The following is a 17,379-nucleotide window of genomic DNA, read 5'->3' on the forward strand; positions in this document are numbered from 1 at the left end:
TAACATAATCAGAATCTGCTTAGATAACCAGAATTCCCCAGCCAACTGGTAGACTCATGAAAATCTTCAGTGATTATCCTTTTAAGACACTATGTTTTGGAACTGTTTGTTACACAACAATAGCTAACTGATACAACTTGGATAATTCCTCCAAATAACAAAGGAGATTAAAAGAGGAGGCTGAATGAGTCCCTTAAATTCAAATTCAAGGTCATAATTTTAAAATATTTTATCTAAAAGTCTAAAGCATTTAAAAAATAAATTCAGCAAAAGAATTCTGAATTTTCTGGTTAAATCTTTTTAAGCCATTTGAAAACAAGATTATGAGAAAATACATTTAATGTAACTGCAATCCAAAGCTGAACCATCAGCATCCCCTTAAATTATAAAAATGGGGTGATTTTTTTACAAGTATAAATAACTTACACTGAGTAAGCTGTTTGGTTTTCTTTATGGCCTCCAAGAAAAACCAAAATGGAGCCACGTACATTCACTTCCTCCTTCAGTAATTCTACTCTAGCCTCATCACAGGGGACTTCTCATTTCCATAGCACTAGAGTCTATTTTCATTAAAAGGAACTATTCGTTCCTTCATCTTTAAAAAATTAACTACTTCTTGTATATATACCAGATTCACTTAAAGAACTATAGCTAAAAGAAACCAGCACCTATTTGCTTCTATTCATGCTTTTGTATTTGCATAAGCACTACCTATTTTCCCCTCCAAGGTTATCTTTTCTTTTTTCTTTGCATATTTCTCAGGAGCTCTGCACTAAAGCATAAACTTTCACATTAGAGATGTGAATAATAAAGCAGACACCAGAGGAATACATATGCTGTTTGAAGAGGCTTTCTCACCCTGCCTCCTTCACGCTTGCAGACTCATACCCAGTGCAGCTGACAATTTTAGTTCATGCAGAATCCATTGTATATTCTGTCCATAAACATACACATCTTTGTATGAGGAGAAAGTGAACCAAATTGAGAACATTAAAGACACAAGTAATAATATGCACTGTAGAGCCTTCTAGTATGCTGAGTCTCATTTGGTCTTCCTTGTGTGGCAAGCATAGCCTGGATTCCTACCTGTGTTTTACAGGTAAGGAAACTGAGGCTGGCGGTGGCAATGTAACTTGATGTTTCTCCTTCATAAAGTGACTGAGTCAGGATTCAAACCCAAGTTCAAGATCCTTTTCTGTACACTAGGCTCCTGAATCTTACAGTGTTGGGGAGGGAGGAAGTTTTCACATAAGAGAAAAGGACAACAGACATATTTACATTTACTTTGAATAATTGCATGAAAAAAGGAGCTACCAACTGGTAATATCTCTAGAACAACATCCTACTGCACACAACAGAAAGCTACATAATTTTGCATCATGTTTTATACTGATCACAGTAGAGCAACAAATACTACGATGAAGATTCCCAAACAACTTGGCTTGACAATCACAGCTTCACCACCTCTTAATATTCACAATGTGCTACTGTGGGCTGTTTGTTCTTTATCCAACATAGCCTACTGCAATAAATTCTTGTTTATCCAAAATACATTTAAGGGATGTGGTGCTGCAAACAACTGAATAGGCAGGTTAGTGGAGACTACTAAAAATATAGTAACATCTCATTTATTTCTGTCTCTGTCCAATTTTAAAGCTCTAGAACAGGGTCTGGTAAACTTTTGTAAAAGGTCAGATACTAAATACTTTAGGCTATACAGACCATATGGTCTCTGCGGGAACCACTCAATTCTGCCCTTACAGTGTGTGAAAGCAGCAGTAGATGATATGTAAACAAATGAGCATGGCTGTGTTCCAATAAAACTTTATTTACAAAAAACAGATTTGGCCTACAGGAAGTAGTAGTTTGCCAACCCTTGCTCTAAAACATAACCCTCACTCAGAAGGAAAAAATGCACTCATGTCTTATGTACTCTCAGGGGAGAACTGACACCCTGAGTGACACCTATTCTCTCATTTTATACATAATTTTTAGAAACTATGCTATTTTCTTGCTTACAGCCTATAGCAAAATAGGAGCAGGAATTTTAAAGTAAGGGTGCTAGTATAGGCCAGTAGATTGAAGTCCAAACCCTAGAACATCGCCAGAGGGTTGATGCAGAAAGCAGTCTGGGCCAGTTAGTGTATGGGCAAACACCCTTCCTAAATTCCTTCATGTCCTCTTAATCATCTCAGCATTACCTCAATCAGTATCACCAAAGGAAGATTCCATTTAATCTCTCTAAAGCAGAAGAAACAGAGACACAGGGATCCATTTAGATGAAAACTGGCTACATCTAGAAGTTTTGAAACTGACTGAATAAACTTCATCTATCTAGAACATGTATTTTGCGAAATAATCAGTTCCCCAAATAATAATAAGTTCACAAACATTTATAAAGCACTATGAGACACGCATCATTCCAAGCAATTTTGGAATTAATATACGTAAAATGCAAAGTGTTTTATGTATATCAATTGACTTAATCTCTATAATAGCCTAACCAGATAGGTACTATTGTTATCCCATTTTTCAGATAATTAAATGGAGGTACATGGAGATTAATTAATTTGTCCAGTTTTCAAAGGGAATTTTTCCAGTTTTTGCCCATTCAGTATGATATTGGCTGTGGGTTTGTCATAAATAGCTCTTATTATTTTGAGGTACGTTCCATCAATACCGAATTTATTGAGCGTTTTTAGCATGAAGGGCTGTTGAATTTTGTCAAAAGCCTTTTCTGCATCTATTGAGATAATCATGTGGTTCTTGTCTTTGGTTCTGTTTACATGCTGGATTATGTTTATTGATTTGCAAATGTTGAACCAGCCTTGCATCCCAGGGATGAAGCCCACTTAATCATGGTGGATAAGCTTTTTGATGTGCTGCTGAATCCGGCTTGCCAGTATTTTACAGGGATGCCCTCTCTCACCACTCCTATTCCACATAGTGTTGGAAGTTCTGGCTAGGGCAATCAGGCAAGAGAAAGAAATCAAGGGTATTCAGTTAGGAAAAGAAGAAGTCAAATTGTCCCTCTTTGCAGATGACATGATTGTATATTTAGAAAATCCCATTGTCTCAGCCCAAAATCTCCTTAAGCTGATAAGCAACTTCAGCAAAGTCTCAGGATACAAAATTAATGTGCAAAAATCACAAGCATTCTTATACACCAGTAACAGACAAACAGAGAGCCAAATCATGAATGAACTTCCATTCACAATTGCTTCAAAGAGAATAAAATACCTAGGAATCCAACTTACAAGGGATGTAAAGGACCTCTTCAAGGAGAACCACAAACCACTGCTCAGTGAAATCAAAGAGGACACAAACAAATGGAAGAACATACCATGCTCTTGGATAGGAAGAATCAATATCGTGAAAATGGCCATACTGCCCAAGGTTATTTATAGATTCAATGCCATCCCCATCAAGCTACCAATGAGTTTCTTCACAGAATTGGAAAAAACTGCTTTAAAGTTCATATGGAACCAAAAAAGAGCCCGCATCTCCAAGACAATCCTAAGTCAAAAGAACAAAGCTGGAGGCATCACGCTACCTGACTTCAAACTATACTACAAGGCTACAGTAACCAAAACAGCATGGTACTGGTACCAAAACAGAGATATAGACCAATGGAACAGAACAGAGTCCTTAGAAATAATACCACACATCTACGGCCATCTGATCTTTGACAAACCTAAGAGAAACAAGAAATGGGGAAAGGATTCCCTATTTAATAAATGGTGCTGGGAAAATTGGCTAGCCATAAGTAGAAAGCTGAAACTGGATCCTTTCCTTACTCCTTATACGAAAATTAATTCAAGATGGATTAGAGACTTAAATGTTAGACCTAATACCATAAAAACCCTAGAGGAAAATCTAGGTAGTACCATTCAGGACATAGGCATGGGCAAAGACTTCATGTCTAAAACACCAAAAGCAACGGCAGCAAAAGCCAAAATTGACAAATGGGATCTAATTAAACTAAAAAGCTTCTGCACAGCATAAGAAACTACCATCAGAGTGAACAGGCAACCTACAGAACGGGAGAAAATTTTTGCAATCTACTCATCTGACAAAGGGCTAATATCCAGAATCTACAAAGAACTCAAACACATTTACAAGAAAAAAACAAACAACCCCATCAAAAAGTGGGCAAAGGATATGAACAGACATTTCTCAAAAGAAGACATTCATACAGCCAACAGACACATGAAAAATTGCTCATCATCACTGGCCATCAGAGAAATGCAAATCAAAACCACAATGAGATACCATCTCACACCAGTTAGAATGGCAATCATTAAAAAGTCAGGAAACAACAGGTGCTGGAGAGGATGTGGAGAAATAGGAACACTTTTACACTGTTGGTGGGATTGTAAACTAGTTCAACCATTATGGAAAACAGTATGGCGATTCCTCAAGGATCTAGAACTAGATGTACCATATGACCCAGCCATCCCATTACTGGGGATATACCCAAAGGATTATAAATCATGCTGCTATAAAGACACAAGCACATGTATGTTTATTGCGGCACTATTCACAATAGCAAAGACTTGAATCAACCCAAATGTTCATTGGTGACAGACTGGATTAAGAAAATATGGCACATATACACCATGGAATACTATGCAGCCATAAAAAAGGATGAGTTTGTGTCCTTTGTAGGGACATGGATGCAGCTGTAAACCATCATTCTTAGCAAACTATCACAAGAACAGAAAACCAAACACCGCATGTTCTCACTCATAGGTGGGAACTGAACAAGGAGATCACTTGGACTCTGGAAGGGGGACATCACACACCGGGGCCTATCATGGGGAGGGGGGAGGGGGGAAGGATTGCATTGGGAGTTATACCTGATGTAAATGACGAGTTGATGGGTGCTGACGAGTTGATGGGTGCAGCACAGCAACATGGCACAAGTATACATATGTAACAAACCTGCACATTATGCACATGTACCCTAGAACTTAAAGTATAATAATAATAAAAAATAAAAAATAAAAATAAAAAAAATTAATTTGTCCAGAGTAACTCAAGTACTAAGTGGCAGAGCTGGGATATGAACCTAGGCAGTCTGGCTCCAGAGACCACAGAGTTATGGGTTAATGCAAAAGTAACTGTGGTTCTCACCATTTTAATGACAAAAACCACAATTCCTTTTGCACCAACCTTTTGCACCAATAATTACTACACTATTTTGAGGCATTACTTTATACCCATATGTGGACTGCCTTAGTTCAAAGACTAAAAATATAATAAATATACTTAAAATCTCTATTAAATAGAATATAATCTTCAGAATCTTAAAACTGAGACATGTCAGTGTTTTCGATGCCTCAGGGTGAAATATGCAAGTGCCTATTATTATTGTTTTCACCAAAATAAAAAGATTGCTCGGATGTTAGATTGAGGATATTTTACTCTTTTGGTGTTGTATTTAAAATTGTTTTTGGAATGAGCCAGGGAAATAAACAACAAGTAAATGGAGTTATGGGAAAATTCTTTTTAGGCATTCCTAGTCTAATCAGATACATATGAGAATGTGACATGAGTTAGTGCTTCTATTTTTTAGGTCAGGACATGAAGATTAAAACAGTTTCTATTTGTTGTCTTTACTTCTTAAATAGCTTGATTGTAAATTTGCTTTATAGGAGGAAAATAATTTAGTTGTGGAAAATAGCTGAGGTTATGACTGACTTAACACCCAACAAAAATATTTGAACCTAATATATCCAAGGTAAAGGACTAAAATTGGTTTGACAGGGTCATGATTTTTATTGAAACCTGATGTTTTATTAAAAGAAAATGAACAGATTTGGAGAGATTTTTTAAATAGAATAATCTGAAAAAAACATTGTTTACTGAGTAGGTAACTGTGTTTTTTTGATTTGTGATATAAATACTTTTGTTGATCCCTAGAAGTTCATGGTGGAGAAAAACCTTCTAGCTTCTAAAAAATAGAGCAGCTACAAACCAAGCTGATGCTAGTTGCACCATTTGCTCAACTCAATGCAAGAAAAATTTCTCCAAAACCTACCTGTACACTTACTTTACAGCAGTTTTCCCCAATAAGAAGTTAGCATTTACTGCAAAGTTTATAAAATACCCAAGGAACTATGGGGAGTGAATGAATTTTGATTAGCTATTTCATCTTCCTTGATAATTTTTCATTTTCTCCCCACCTTTTCATAAAACTATGAAGCAAAGGATTCAAATACCTGACATAGAAGAGGATAGGTGAGGTAAAGAGAGAAAAATAGCCCAGGACTACTTTTTCATTATAAAACATAAGTATTAAACCATAGCAATCTCTATAATCACAACGTTCAGTGATATTTTAATAGCCTTGGAAATTTTTTAACATATGGATCAAGAATTTAAAAGTAAAATCATTATCCTAATTTCTTCCAGATGGTAAATATTATAATTTTTTTCATTACCTTATTGGTTACAAGGCAGAGATTCTACATAGACATATTGAAGAACAGGAAGGAAAGAAAAAAGAAAAAAAGGTATGGCAGAAATAGCTTAGTTGATCATTGTCGTAGACTGAATGTTTATGTCACCCCAAAATTCATATGCTGAGATCTAATTCCCAATGTGTTGGTGCTTGGAGATGGTGTCTTTGGAAGATAATTAGGTCATGAGAGTGGAGCCATCAGCAATGGGGTGCATGCCTTTACAAGATGAGGCCGGAGAGCTAGCTCACTCTCTTTCTACCATGTGAAGATACTAGGAGAAGTCAGCCACCTGCAACCCAAAAGACAGCCCTCACCAGAACCTGACCGGGCTGGCACACTAATCTCAGAATTCCAGCCTCCAGAGCTGTAAAAAAAATAAAATAAATTTCTGTTGTTTACAAGCCACCCAGTCGATGATACTTTGTTACAGCAGCCTGAACTAAGACAATCACCAAACCAACTTTTTATTCTTCCCAGACACAAACAGGACTATAGCCCCAGCTTCCCTTTCACTATATGGGGTTGTGTGACCAAGCTCTGGCCAATAGAAGGTGAGCAGACTTCTACGAGTTTTCTCCTTTGTCAAAGCACAGGCACCAGGAAGCTGGTTGTGACAACAAGGTGGTAAGAGTGGAGTCACAAGAATACTGCTTGAATGAATGAGAAGAATCTGCCCATCAAGAATACTCACTTTAGCTTTGACTGAGAAATAAACTTCTCAGTTAAGTCAACAAGATTTCAGATTTTATATGTTATAGCGGCTAACATTACCAAAACTAACATGTAGAAGCTAACAAGGACATCTACAGCTCTGGAAATGTATTTCCCGGAATGGTGCACCTTTATTCCTTTCTTGTTGATTTTGGATTTTATAACATAATTGTGTATCTTCGATGTTATTACCATATCTTCTATTAAATATCATGTTTGTAGATAATTGTCCTCGCTGCAAAATATATAGATGCTTATAAATTTTGTTTTAGCCATTTTAAGTAGCAATATATATTGTCAGTACATCCTAAACTGAACAGGCAGAGATCTGGATTCTAGTTCCAGGTACTCTAGGTTCCTGTCTCAGTTCTACTGTATATGAAACTTAAACCTGTTAGCATCTTGGTTCCACCATTTATTTGTCAAATATGGTGACTGAACTAAATAAGGCTGGAGACTCTAAAAAGTAAAATTTGATAAGAAAATTTTTATATTTCTTTTTTGGGGGTAGGTGGGGGACAGGGTCTCACTCTGTTGCCTGCCCAGGCTGGAATGCAGTAATACAATCACGGCTCACTGCAGCGTGGACCTGACAGGCTTAAGTGATCCTCCCACCTCAGCATCCCAAGTAGCTGGGACAACAGACGTGAGCCACCACGCCCGGCCAAGAAAATTAATATATTTCTACTCAGCACTTTTTGTATATAGTACAGATTGGTCATTCCTTCATTATTAACATTGTAAATATTTTAAGGAGAAAAGTAGCAACCTCATAAATAACCCTTCTTCTTTGAGAAGTATCCTAAAAGTTCTGCAAACATGAAATAAATGTCTACTAGGTTATAAGTTCCTCGAAGAAACTATGTCTTGTTCATCTTTGTGTTTCTAGCACCTAACTGCTGATTTTTGCTGAATAAAAGTCTTATTGAGAAGTTTTAAAAACTAACATTATTTCACTATAGTTTTTAATTACTGAAGAAGTGTTCTTATCCAATCACCAAAGGCACAAAAGAGTCAGGTCAACGGTCCTAGATCCAGTTTTCAAATACTACTACAAATGAAATTGTTTCATTCCTAGGAAGTTCCTTCATGAATTTCTGGGTGAGCTGTGTGAGATAAAAGTGGGAGAGAGTCCATTCCATTTTAATATGTTTTACTTATTGTGATTCCTCTATGATTTCATCTATTTTTTTAAAAGGGTTCAACAGGTGAAATGGGTAACTGCTTTAACCTAACCAATCTTGCTGTTAGGAAATCATCAAACTATAACAGCAGTGAGCTTAAACCACTGAAATGTAGGATGCAGCTATGGACATTATTCCAAAAAGCATAATGATTTTCTGAAGCAGAACCACCTAAAAATTTGGGATTCAAAGCTGCTAATTGATCTTTCAAATCATTCAGAAAGTCATTTTGATCATTTATTGTATCCCTGAGATGAAAAGACCTACTAGGAATAAGCATCGCCTTAAAACCTACAAGATTATTTCCTTAGCAAAATTTAATAATGAGAGTCAAGACAGGAATTAAAAAAAAATCCAAGAACATCTGTCAGTCTAAATTTCCTAACCCACTTTTTCCAGTGAGGAAAATATGTCCTCCAAAACTTCGTCATTGGCAGCTCTAAATGTAGGCTGTGAAGGAATGCTTATCTAACTATTGGCTTAGTGCTATATCTAAGTGGAAAGAAAATTATGGTACAAGCTTAACCAACAAGAACATTCATCCTGTTTGAGGGAAGCAGACATAGCTTAGAAAGTTAGTCAATCTAATCAATAAGAAATATATCTGATACTTTCCATTTTAAAAATTGAAAATTTGAAAAAGTATTTTTATTAATATACTGATAATTGTTGTAATATGTAACATTTATACGGCTATGACACATGGAAGTTTACTAAATATGTTTTCACATACAATGCCACCTTCATTTATCACAGTAAACCTATTGGTATTTTTAATACTCAAGTAATAGATGGATCAGCATTAAAGCTCCAATGGGATCTTCAATGGGAGTTTAAACAAAATGTAAGCTCCAAAAGCCTTCATAACATTAGGATCAAACAGTGAAGATTTTCTTTGCTTCAGAAGTTTTGTCCATTACTGGGAATATGCTTTTAGAAGTAAAGGATCCTAACCTTAGCGTGATAAGCTACAATCACAATAATAGAGTACATGTATAGCACATTACAAATTACATATTACAATGTTCTTTTAACAAGCACTTTCTCATTGTGATGTGGATATTCACCAATCCAGTAAAATATCAGAACATATATCATTATTTTCATTTTACAGACATAGACACTGAGGCTTAGAAAACGTTTCATGGCCTGAGTGTGGTCCCATTGACTCCAAGATTAATTCACCAAAATGTTCTGCTTCTTGAAATCAGAAATTAGAGGAGCACAGTTACAGTTAAGTTGGAATCATTGATTGTCTTGAAATTAAATGAAAGCTCCTCCTCCACCAGTGTCTAGTTCCACAAAAGGAGGGACTTAAACAAATGTAAGACATTTAACTCCTTGATGGTGTGCCTTTTCTGTGGGAAGGGGGACATTTGTTTCATTCATTTTGTTCTGTTTTTTTTTTTTAAACATGCTCAAGGTAGACAGCAACTCTTCTGAAAACACAAAGTAAGAATAATTAAATTCTCAGGCAAGCTGAAGAAATCAAATTAGTCCTATATATAACACAGGAAAAACGTTGGAGGGAAGAGCAAGTTTTTCCAAAAACAAAATTAACCCAAAAAAAAAACCCATTGGAAAATGTAATTCAATCAAGAAATAATATTTTTTTCAATTTGGATTTATGTCTTTGCTTCAGTAGGTAGTGTTAATAGTCTCCAAATGCCAGTGTGTATTCATGAACACTTAGCAAGTTCATGATGTGATACATTCCTTTTTGGATACATCTTTTGTCAAATCCATCTGTCTATGGCAGATATGCATAGTTTTACAGAACCTTATCTGCAAAAGAACTTCCACAGTTAGACAAAAATGGCTTTAGAAAATTGAGAGGAGTGGATACAAGAAAGATAAACTACTGCTGTTTGGGAGATTTTTTTTTTTTTGCTTTCCCCACCATGCCTTGCCCCCAGCCCACTGTCCACTGGGCACCTGGCACCTCTAGACTCCTTTTCTTAAAGCTCTATTCTTTCACAAGTAACAGATATGACTCTGGCATCTCAGGAAGAACTGAAGAGATGGAGGTCCCAGAGGAAAGAACGGATGCAAGATATAAATAGTCCTAGTATACGCCCACCAGAATTTCCCTGAGCCTTGGTTTTAAACATCCTCTGAATTATATAGGTAGCTGATTAATGTTTGACAATTAAGCATTTTTATGTCATTCATCTCAATAAGCACCCAAGCAAGGTAATGTAAACAATGAAGGTATGAAAAGGTAGAAGGAGATATGAATACTACACCAAGTGGGCCACATGGACCCAAGGAAAAAGAGGAGCTGAGTTGAAGTCAGGAGCTGATTCAGATACAGCAGCTTCAACTCTACTACTTCTTACTCTTAGATGGGCTCCAAACCACCTTGAGGGATGGGATTATATTTCTTTTATAGATGCACTCCTTTCTCCCACTAATACAGTTAGGAATGTATAGCTAAGAATGAGCCAACCATTACTATTCATGTCTATGGCTACAGAAACTCAACAAATCAACTCGCTATTCTGGGTCAATAAATGAACCCATTATACTGTTTTTTCACGAAGTAAATGTGTTTCTAAAGGAATGTATTAAAATTACATTTTAAAAAATCTATCTGTTTTGCATATATTTGGTTGATACAGAAAAGGAGTCTATGTTGGCTTCTTTCTATAAACTTCATTCATTGGTGTGATCTGAAAGGGGGTAATATTTCAGAAAGCAAAAATATTTTTAACAACAAAACTTTGCATTTCCAGTGTGATCGAAACACGAAATTATGCAAAACACAACTATATATCTCTCCTACTGGTTAAATCATGCCAGTTGTTTAACTAGGTGCAATCAAAAATAAACTACTAATGTTATTTTTATAGGAATTGGTTAGTAATTACCAACTATAACTATTAAAAGTTTATATTTGCCACAGGAGCCTGTGATTTTAAAAACTGTTCAAATGATTTATGCTTGAGCGTTATATATAACACAAATATATACATTTGTATCTACAGGTTTAAAGAGGAAAAATAAGACAAAAAGCAACTTGAAAAGCAACCCATTTTTTTTAATGACCTAGCTTTGTGCTGTATTGAGAAAAAGTATAAAAATTATTTGGGAGGAAGAAAAATATTTCTAAGCTCTAATTTCATAGGCAAAAGCCCTATTACTTTTTGTGATAGGCTAGGAGAAATCAATAATGACTTAAAAGCAAAAAGTAAACTGCTCACCTTTACCAGTCTATACTCAGTATTAATTCTATCCTGCGGTATATGCTATAGAAGGTAATGAAATGCTGATGTTTTCTAGTTTTTCACTTCAGTCTGCTCCAGCTTTATCCTAAACCTTGTCAGCAACAGAAGTTACCCTCAGCAACCATACAAACCTAACAACGGCTTCCCTGGGTTAATTTGATCTGCTCCAATCACAAATTCCAATCCACATACTTTCTTCTGTTATGGTTGTGTCTGTACGTGTTTAATGTACTTTTATAAGGCTTTTTACAACAAGCTCATGGTGTTTCACTCAGCCCTCTACCACATAAACAGAACCACTGAAGAGCATGTTTGTTCATATAAAATGTTTCAGTTATTCATAGTGTGTGTCTTCAGCTGGCTGCGGATTACAGTGAACGAAAGCATTGCTGCCATCATTCTACATTTCTCCTTTTCCTGCGCTCTATCTGCTGTGCACCCGTGTCCCCAAAGCATTTATTATAATATTTGATGCTCGCTCTCAGTTTTGGACTGAGATGGTGGGGGTGGGAAACCTTAAAACTTGCCTGACTCAAGTGCTCTCTAAGCCACTGCTTTGATCCCAGCATCCTGCTTTAACCTGCTCCTGTTGGACCTCTGCCACTTTACTGACCCCATAAAACAAACAGAGCTAGCAAATGCATCAAACAGCCTCCTTCAATATGCGGCTTGACTGTGATTCGTGGCACAAAGCTGGAATAACCCTGCCAGGTCTTAGAAGCTTTAAGATTCATCGTTTTGAACTTGATACACATAGTACCGTGCCTTAAAAACGAATCATCTGCTAGTTCAGTATTTTCTACTTACAATCACTCCCTCCCAGGGCATGTAATTAATTTACTGAGCTTAAAAAAAAAAAAAAAAAAATCAGGATTACTCACACAGTCTTGAAGATGCAATGTCATCTATTTAGGACAGAAACATCCAAGGCCGTGTCAGAACTCAATTACGACTACATATGCATTAAGGCAGGAACTGGCAGGCCTCTGGGTACGCCAACTATAGGACTCGTGCTTCTCGTACGCTGGGCTATAATCTATGAAACTGAGCTCCAGAGCCAGCCAATCACTTAGCTCCTCATAACAAGTCTAACTGGCTCTGGAAAGCTGAAAGGGCTGCACTGGAACAACACAGAAGAGATATTCTACACATTATCTGGAATCACTTTGACTCTAAAGGCCAGAGAAAAATCACAGCTTCCTTGTTGGAGGGGAAAAGGACAGGTGATCTGGGGAAAACGCAGCTACACCTGGAGCAAGGTCTCTTCCCGGCTTTGCAATCCCACCTGTGCCCGCGCTTCAGGACCCGAGTCGTCCCAGAAACCAAAGGGCAGGCACGGCAGCAAACGCCTGAGGTAATTTTCATCTTTCTTTTTATTTTTAGTAGAATAATGCTGACTGAAAGTGATAAGCATAAAGTCGCTGAGGCAACTAGATAAGCTTCGATTTTATTTTACCTTTTCCTATTCTAATCGTGTGCAGGATCATTTCTTATTAAGTCTGAGGAGGGGGAGAATTAATGAACCTGAAATAAACTTGAAACTGAAACGATCATTTGTGGAGGAAAATAGAGGATTTTCCAGAACAGTTTCAGAGCTACCTTCTCAGATGAGCAGGCTTTTCACCCACCCACAGAAAGAAGAGCCAACGGGGCTGAGACGGGAGAGGGATGGGTTTCAGGAGCACAATTAAAAGTTTTTCATATCTTAAAGAAAATAATCTATGTTCACAGAGAAAATTAAGAAGATAAGTTACTGCCCAGTTCCTTTGACCTTTGACACTTAGACCACATAAGAATGTTCCATGGTAGAAGGGTTGGAACAGAGAATCTTAAGAATTCTAAGAGAGAATCAATACTGCTCCCCTGCCCCAGGTTTTTCTTGTTTTCTTTACAATAGTATCCTTATTTCCCATTACATATTAGTGTTAGTTATACCAATTACTTGTTACACCATGCTTCTACATTTGCAGTTAATAATGGATCTGTAGAAAACATTTTAAAGTCAAAATTATTATAGAGGCAACTAAAATAAGAAAGCAAAAAATATATGAAACTGACATACACATAACCCCAACACCATACCCCTTAGATACTTAATGTACTTAACACAATAACAAATCCTTCCAAATCCTCAGCAAATTGTCTGTTTCTTTAACACATTTTGTAGCAAGTGTAACATTAGCAACAAGAAAAACTTTGGCAATAAACTTGTACATAACTAAATGAGTCCTTATGCTTTCATAGTGACAATAGAATGTACATAATATTTTATTTGTTTTGTTGGACTTACAAGCTCCTAAGGCAAGAAGCTGAGAAGAAAATTTTGCTTTGTTTAGTGGTGAAATATAAACAGTAACAGAAGAGACGTTTATGCACTTTTTGTTGGCTGTAGATAATTGACTGAATTCAACTTGAGATTTGACACCAGAAAGAAAAACATGGCAATAGATAGAAAACAGAAAAAGTAATCCATTGGCAATTTCCCCCCAGGGTTTGTTCTTTGAATTGTCCAATCTGTGACTAGCCAGGGAAGAATATTTCTGCTCTGTTTAAATAGTTTTTATTTAATTAAACCTTTGTTTATTTGACAGTGCTGCTGCCTTTGGTGACTATGTGAGAATGGAAACTTCTAAGGAAGCCAGGTTGTTAGAATTGTTACCCCCTTTACTCGAAGATAACATAGATTATCCAGGCTGAGATGGAAAACAAGCCCTTTATTGAATTTTCAACACAGACTCCCTGCTTCTCATCTCCTTAATAAAATTTCATTAAACCCCCCTAGAATTCCGATGTTCAAATCTCCATTTGTTGACAGACAAGGCCAAGAATACTCTAAACTGAGGCATGCAAGTCATTTCATTTGTATTCTTGTCCAAAAATTTCCCATAGGAAGACTTCACCTCCTACAATTCTGAAGAAAACTCTTACTGTCCAAGACAATCGCCAGCAACCATCCACAGTCATCTGAGTGGAAACTTTCACAGCTTTTGTACATTCTCTGTGTCAACATACAACTGAGTTACAGACTGTCCCCTGGCTCCCTGACCCTTACAAACACTAAAAGTTTTGTTTGACTCAACTTCAAGCTGCTCATCTGTTAGTAATGTTCACTCCAGAACACATTCATGACGAGAGCTTTCTAAAAGACCAGCACTGCCTTCCCCTCCTATAATCCTAATAATCATGAGAACCTGAAACATGTTACTGGGACTCGAGATTTTTCTGGGGATTGAAAATATTTAGTCCTTGGAGCTGTCACATATCAGGGGCAACCTCACACTGAAACAAAGGAAGTGATGTCCCATTATTATCCACCCTGAGCCACCATAATATGCTGTTTACATTTATTTTCTTCAGCCTGTGCAAAACAAAGCAATGGAAGAGGAAACTAAAAAATATACATACTAGTACCATTATCCTCTTTTGCCTAAAATTACTAATGCACCATGTCAGAGTCTGCTTCCTTCAGACATCATTCTCAATTCATCAGGAATTATAGTAGCAGGTTCTGGCTAAAGAGACTATCTCCTGTCATCACGATCAATTAATGTTTTCTGGTTAATTAGAAAACATCAGCCCTATCTAAGAAGCTCATGGTATACAAGGGTCACCCAAATAGCTAAGTGCAGTCCTGGCTCATAATTACTTCATCTCAACCCCGCAAACAAGAATTAAGATGATCCCAATAAAAGAAAAATTGCTCAGGAAAGTGAACCTTTTTCTGAACCAAGCACTGTCAGCAAATCTCAGGTATTAGAGCAACTATGGTTGACGGAAAAGTGTCTCAAAATCTGGGCCTAGAATGATTTCTAGGTCCATAAGCTAATTGGTCTGGCCTTGCCATTTACGTAAGCCAAAGAAAGTCACTCATGAGTAAACTATAGAAAACGTTCAGACCCATCCTGTTAGCATGTCATATCAACTAAGACTGGCAGGGTATTAACTCCATTCCAGGTGACATGGATAAGTAGCCCCATTATTTTCACAGGACCAGCCTCTACCTCAGGAAACCCTAGACCTCGGAACCAGTTTCCTGGTAGGGATCTGCTGACAGTTTCAATGCGGACAGGGAGCCTTATAGTGTAAACCGAAAGAAAAATAGGTGCTTTTTAAAATATCAGCAAGAAGGCCTGCCTCACCTTAACAAAGCAAAAAAAAAAAAAAAAAAAAAAAAAAAGCTTTAATTCAAATTAAAAATCATGATACTAGAGATGGGAGTCTGTGGTCGCTATAAGGATAAAGCTCACGTTCTTGGTGCAGATAACAAAACACTTTATCTGGACAAAAGGACCTCAAATTAAAATTTGCTCTTGGCCCATGGGGGAAATTTTTTGTTGTATTTTGTTGTTGTTGTTGTTATTGTTTAAATCAGTCTCTCCTAAGGCCATGAATAGGAAATCACACTAATAATGCATGTGACAAAATTCTGAAATATATTACACTTAAAATTAGCATAAACCATCAACCTTTAGTGCTCATATATTGTAGTCAAAACTCTTCTAGGTAATGAGACCTGAACAGAAGGATCCATTTATCTGTGGTCTTGCTCTTTGTCTAAGTTTCTCAAAAACATTAGGACAATGACATATACAAAAACTGGCAATTACATTTAATAAGAAAAATGTGGGGAGTGCATTGTTAATATTTGATGCTAAAACCACGTCTTTGCTTTAAACATGTAAAGCAGTATAACATGGTGGTTGGTAGAAACTCTGGAGTCCAGCCACCTGGGTTCAAATCCCAGCTCTGTCTCTTAATTGTTGGACCTTGAGCAAGCTACTTAACAGCATTATGCCTCAGTTTCCTCCTATATGAAAGGGTGCCACACACAGTAACTACCTCCTAGGCTGGTGTGAAGATGAAATGGGCAAATATGCTTAGAACTGAGCCTATTATATGGTGACTGCTCATTAAAAGAAAACTGTCAGTTAGAAATGGTGGCATGCCCCTTTAATAATCCTAGCCCTTTAGAAGGCCAAGGCAGGAGGATCACTTGAATCCAGGAGTTTGAGACCACCCTGGGCAACATAGCAAGACCCCCATCTCTGCAAAAAAGAGAAATAAATAAATAAATAGCTGGGTGTGGTAGCACACACCTGTAATCCCAGGTACTTGGGAGGCCAAGTTGGGAGGATCACTTAAGTCCAGGAGTTGGAGGCTACAGTGAGCTATGGTTGTGCTATTGCACTCCAGCCTTAGTGACAGAGTGAGATCTTGTCTCAAAGAAAAAAATTTAAAAACATAAATAAAAATAAAATAAAATTGTCATTTGTATTAGGATTAAGCTCACTGCAATAAACATATACAATATTGAAAATGAAGGTGAATTCCATGGAATACTATGCAGCCATAAAAAAGGATGAGTTCATGTCCTTTGCAGGGAGATGGATGAAACTGGAAACCATCATTCTCAGCAAACTATCACAAGGACAGAAAACCAGACACTGCATGTTCTCACTCATAGGTGGAAATTGAACAATGAGATCACTTGGACACAGGAAGGGAACATCACACATGAGGGCCTGTCAGTGGGTAGGGAGCTGAGGGAGGGATATCATTATGAGAAATACCTAATGTGAAAGACGAGTTGATGGGTGTAGCAAACCAACATGGCACATGTATGCCTATGTAACAAGCCTGCACATTGTACACATGTACCCTAGTACTGAAAGTATAAAAAAAAAAAAGATTTAAAAAAAAGAAGAAAAAGAAAATGAAGGTGAATTAATGAACTACCGGATGTGGTGAAATGTGTCTACTAACATCACATATTGCATTTCAACTGATATT

At 36.9% G+C, this 17,379-nt stretch overlaps 1 long non-coding RNA gene across 1 annotated transcript; it reads left to right on the plus strand.

Annotated features, from left to right (window-relative positions):
- Nucleotides 1-12,850: 12,850 nt before the first annotated feature.
- LOC107129939 (uncharacterized) lies at nt 12,851-14,370 on the plus strand. Its single transcript, XR_001491329.4, has 2 exons — nt 12,851-12,943; nt 14,181-14,370. It is a non-coding gene; the product is annotated as an uncharacterized lncRNA (long non-coding RNA).
- Nucleotides 14,371-17,379: the final 3,009 nt, after the last annotated feature.

Source organism: Macaca fascicularis, chromosome 6, assembly GCF_037993035.2.
Source record: "Macaca fascicularis isolate 582-1 chromosome 6, T2T-MFA8v1.1".
NCBI classification, from domain to species: Eukaryota; Metazoa; Chordata; class Mammalia; order Primates; family Cercopithecidae; genus Macaca; species Macaca fascicularis.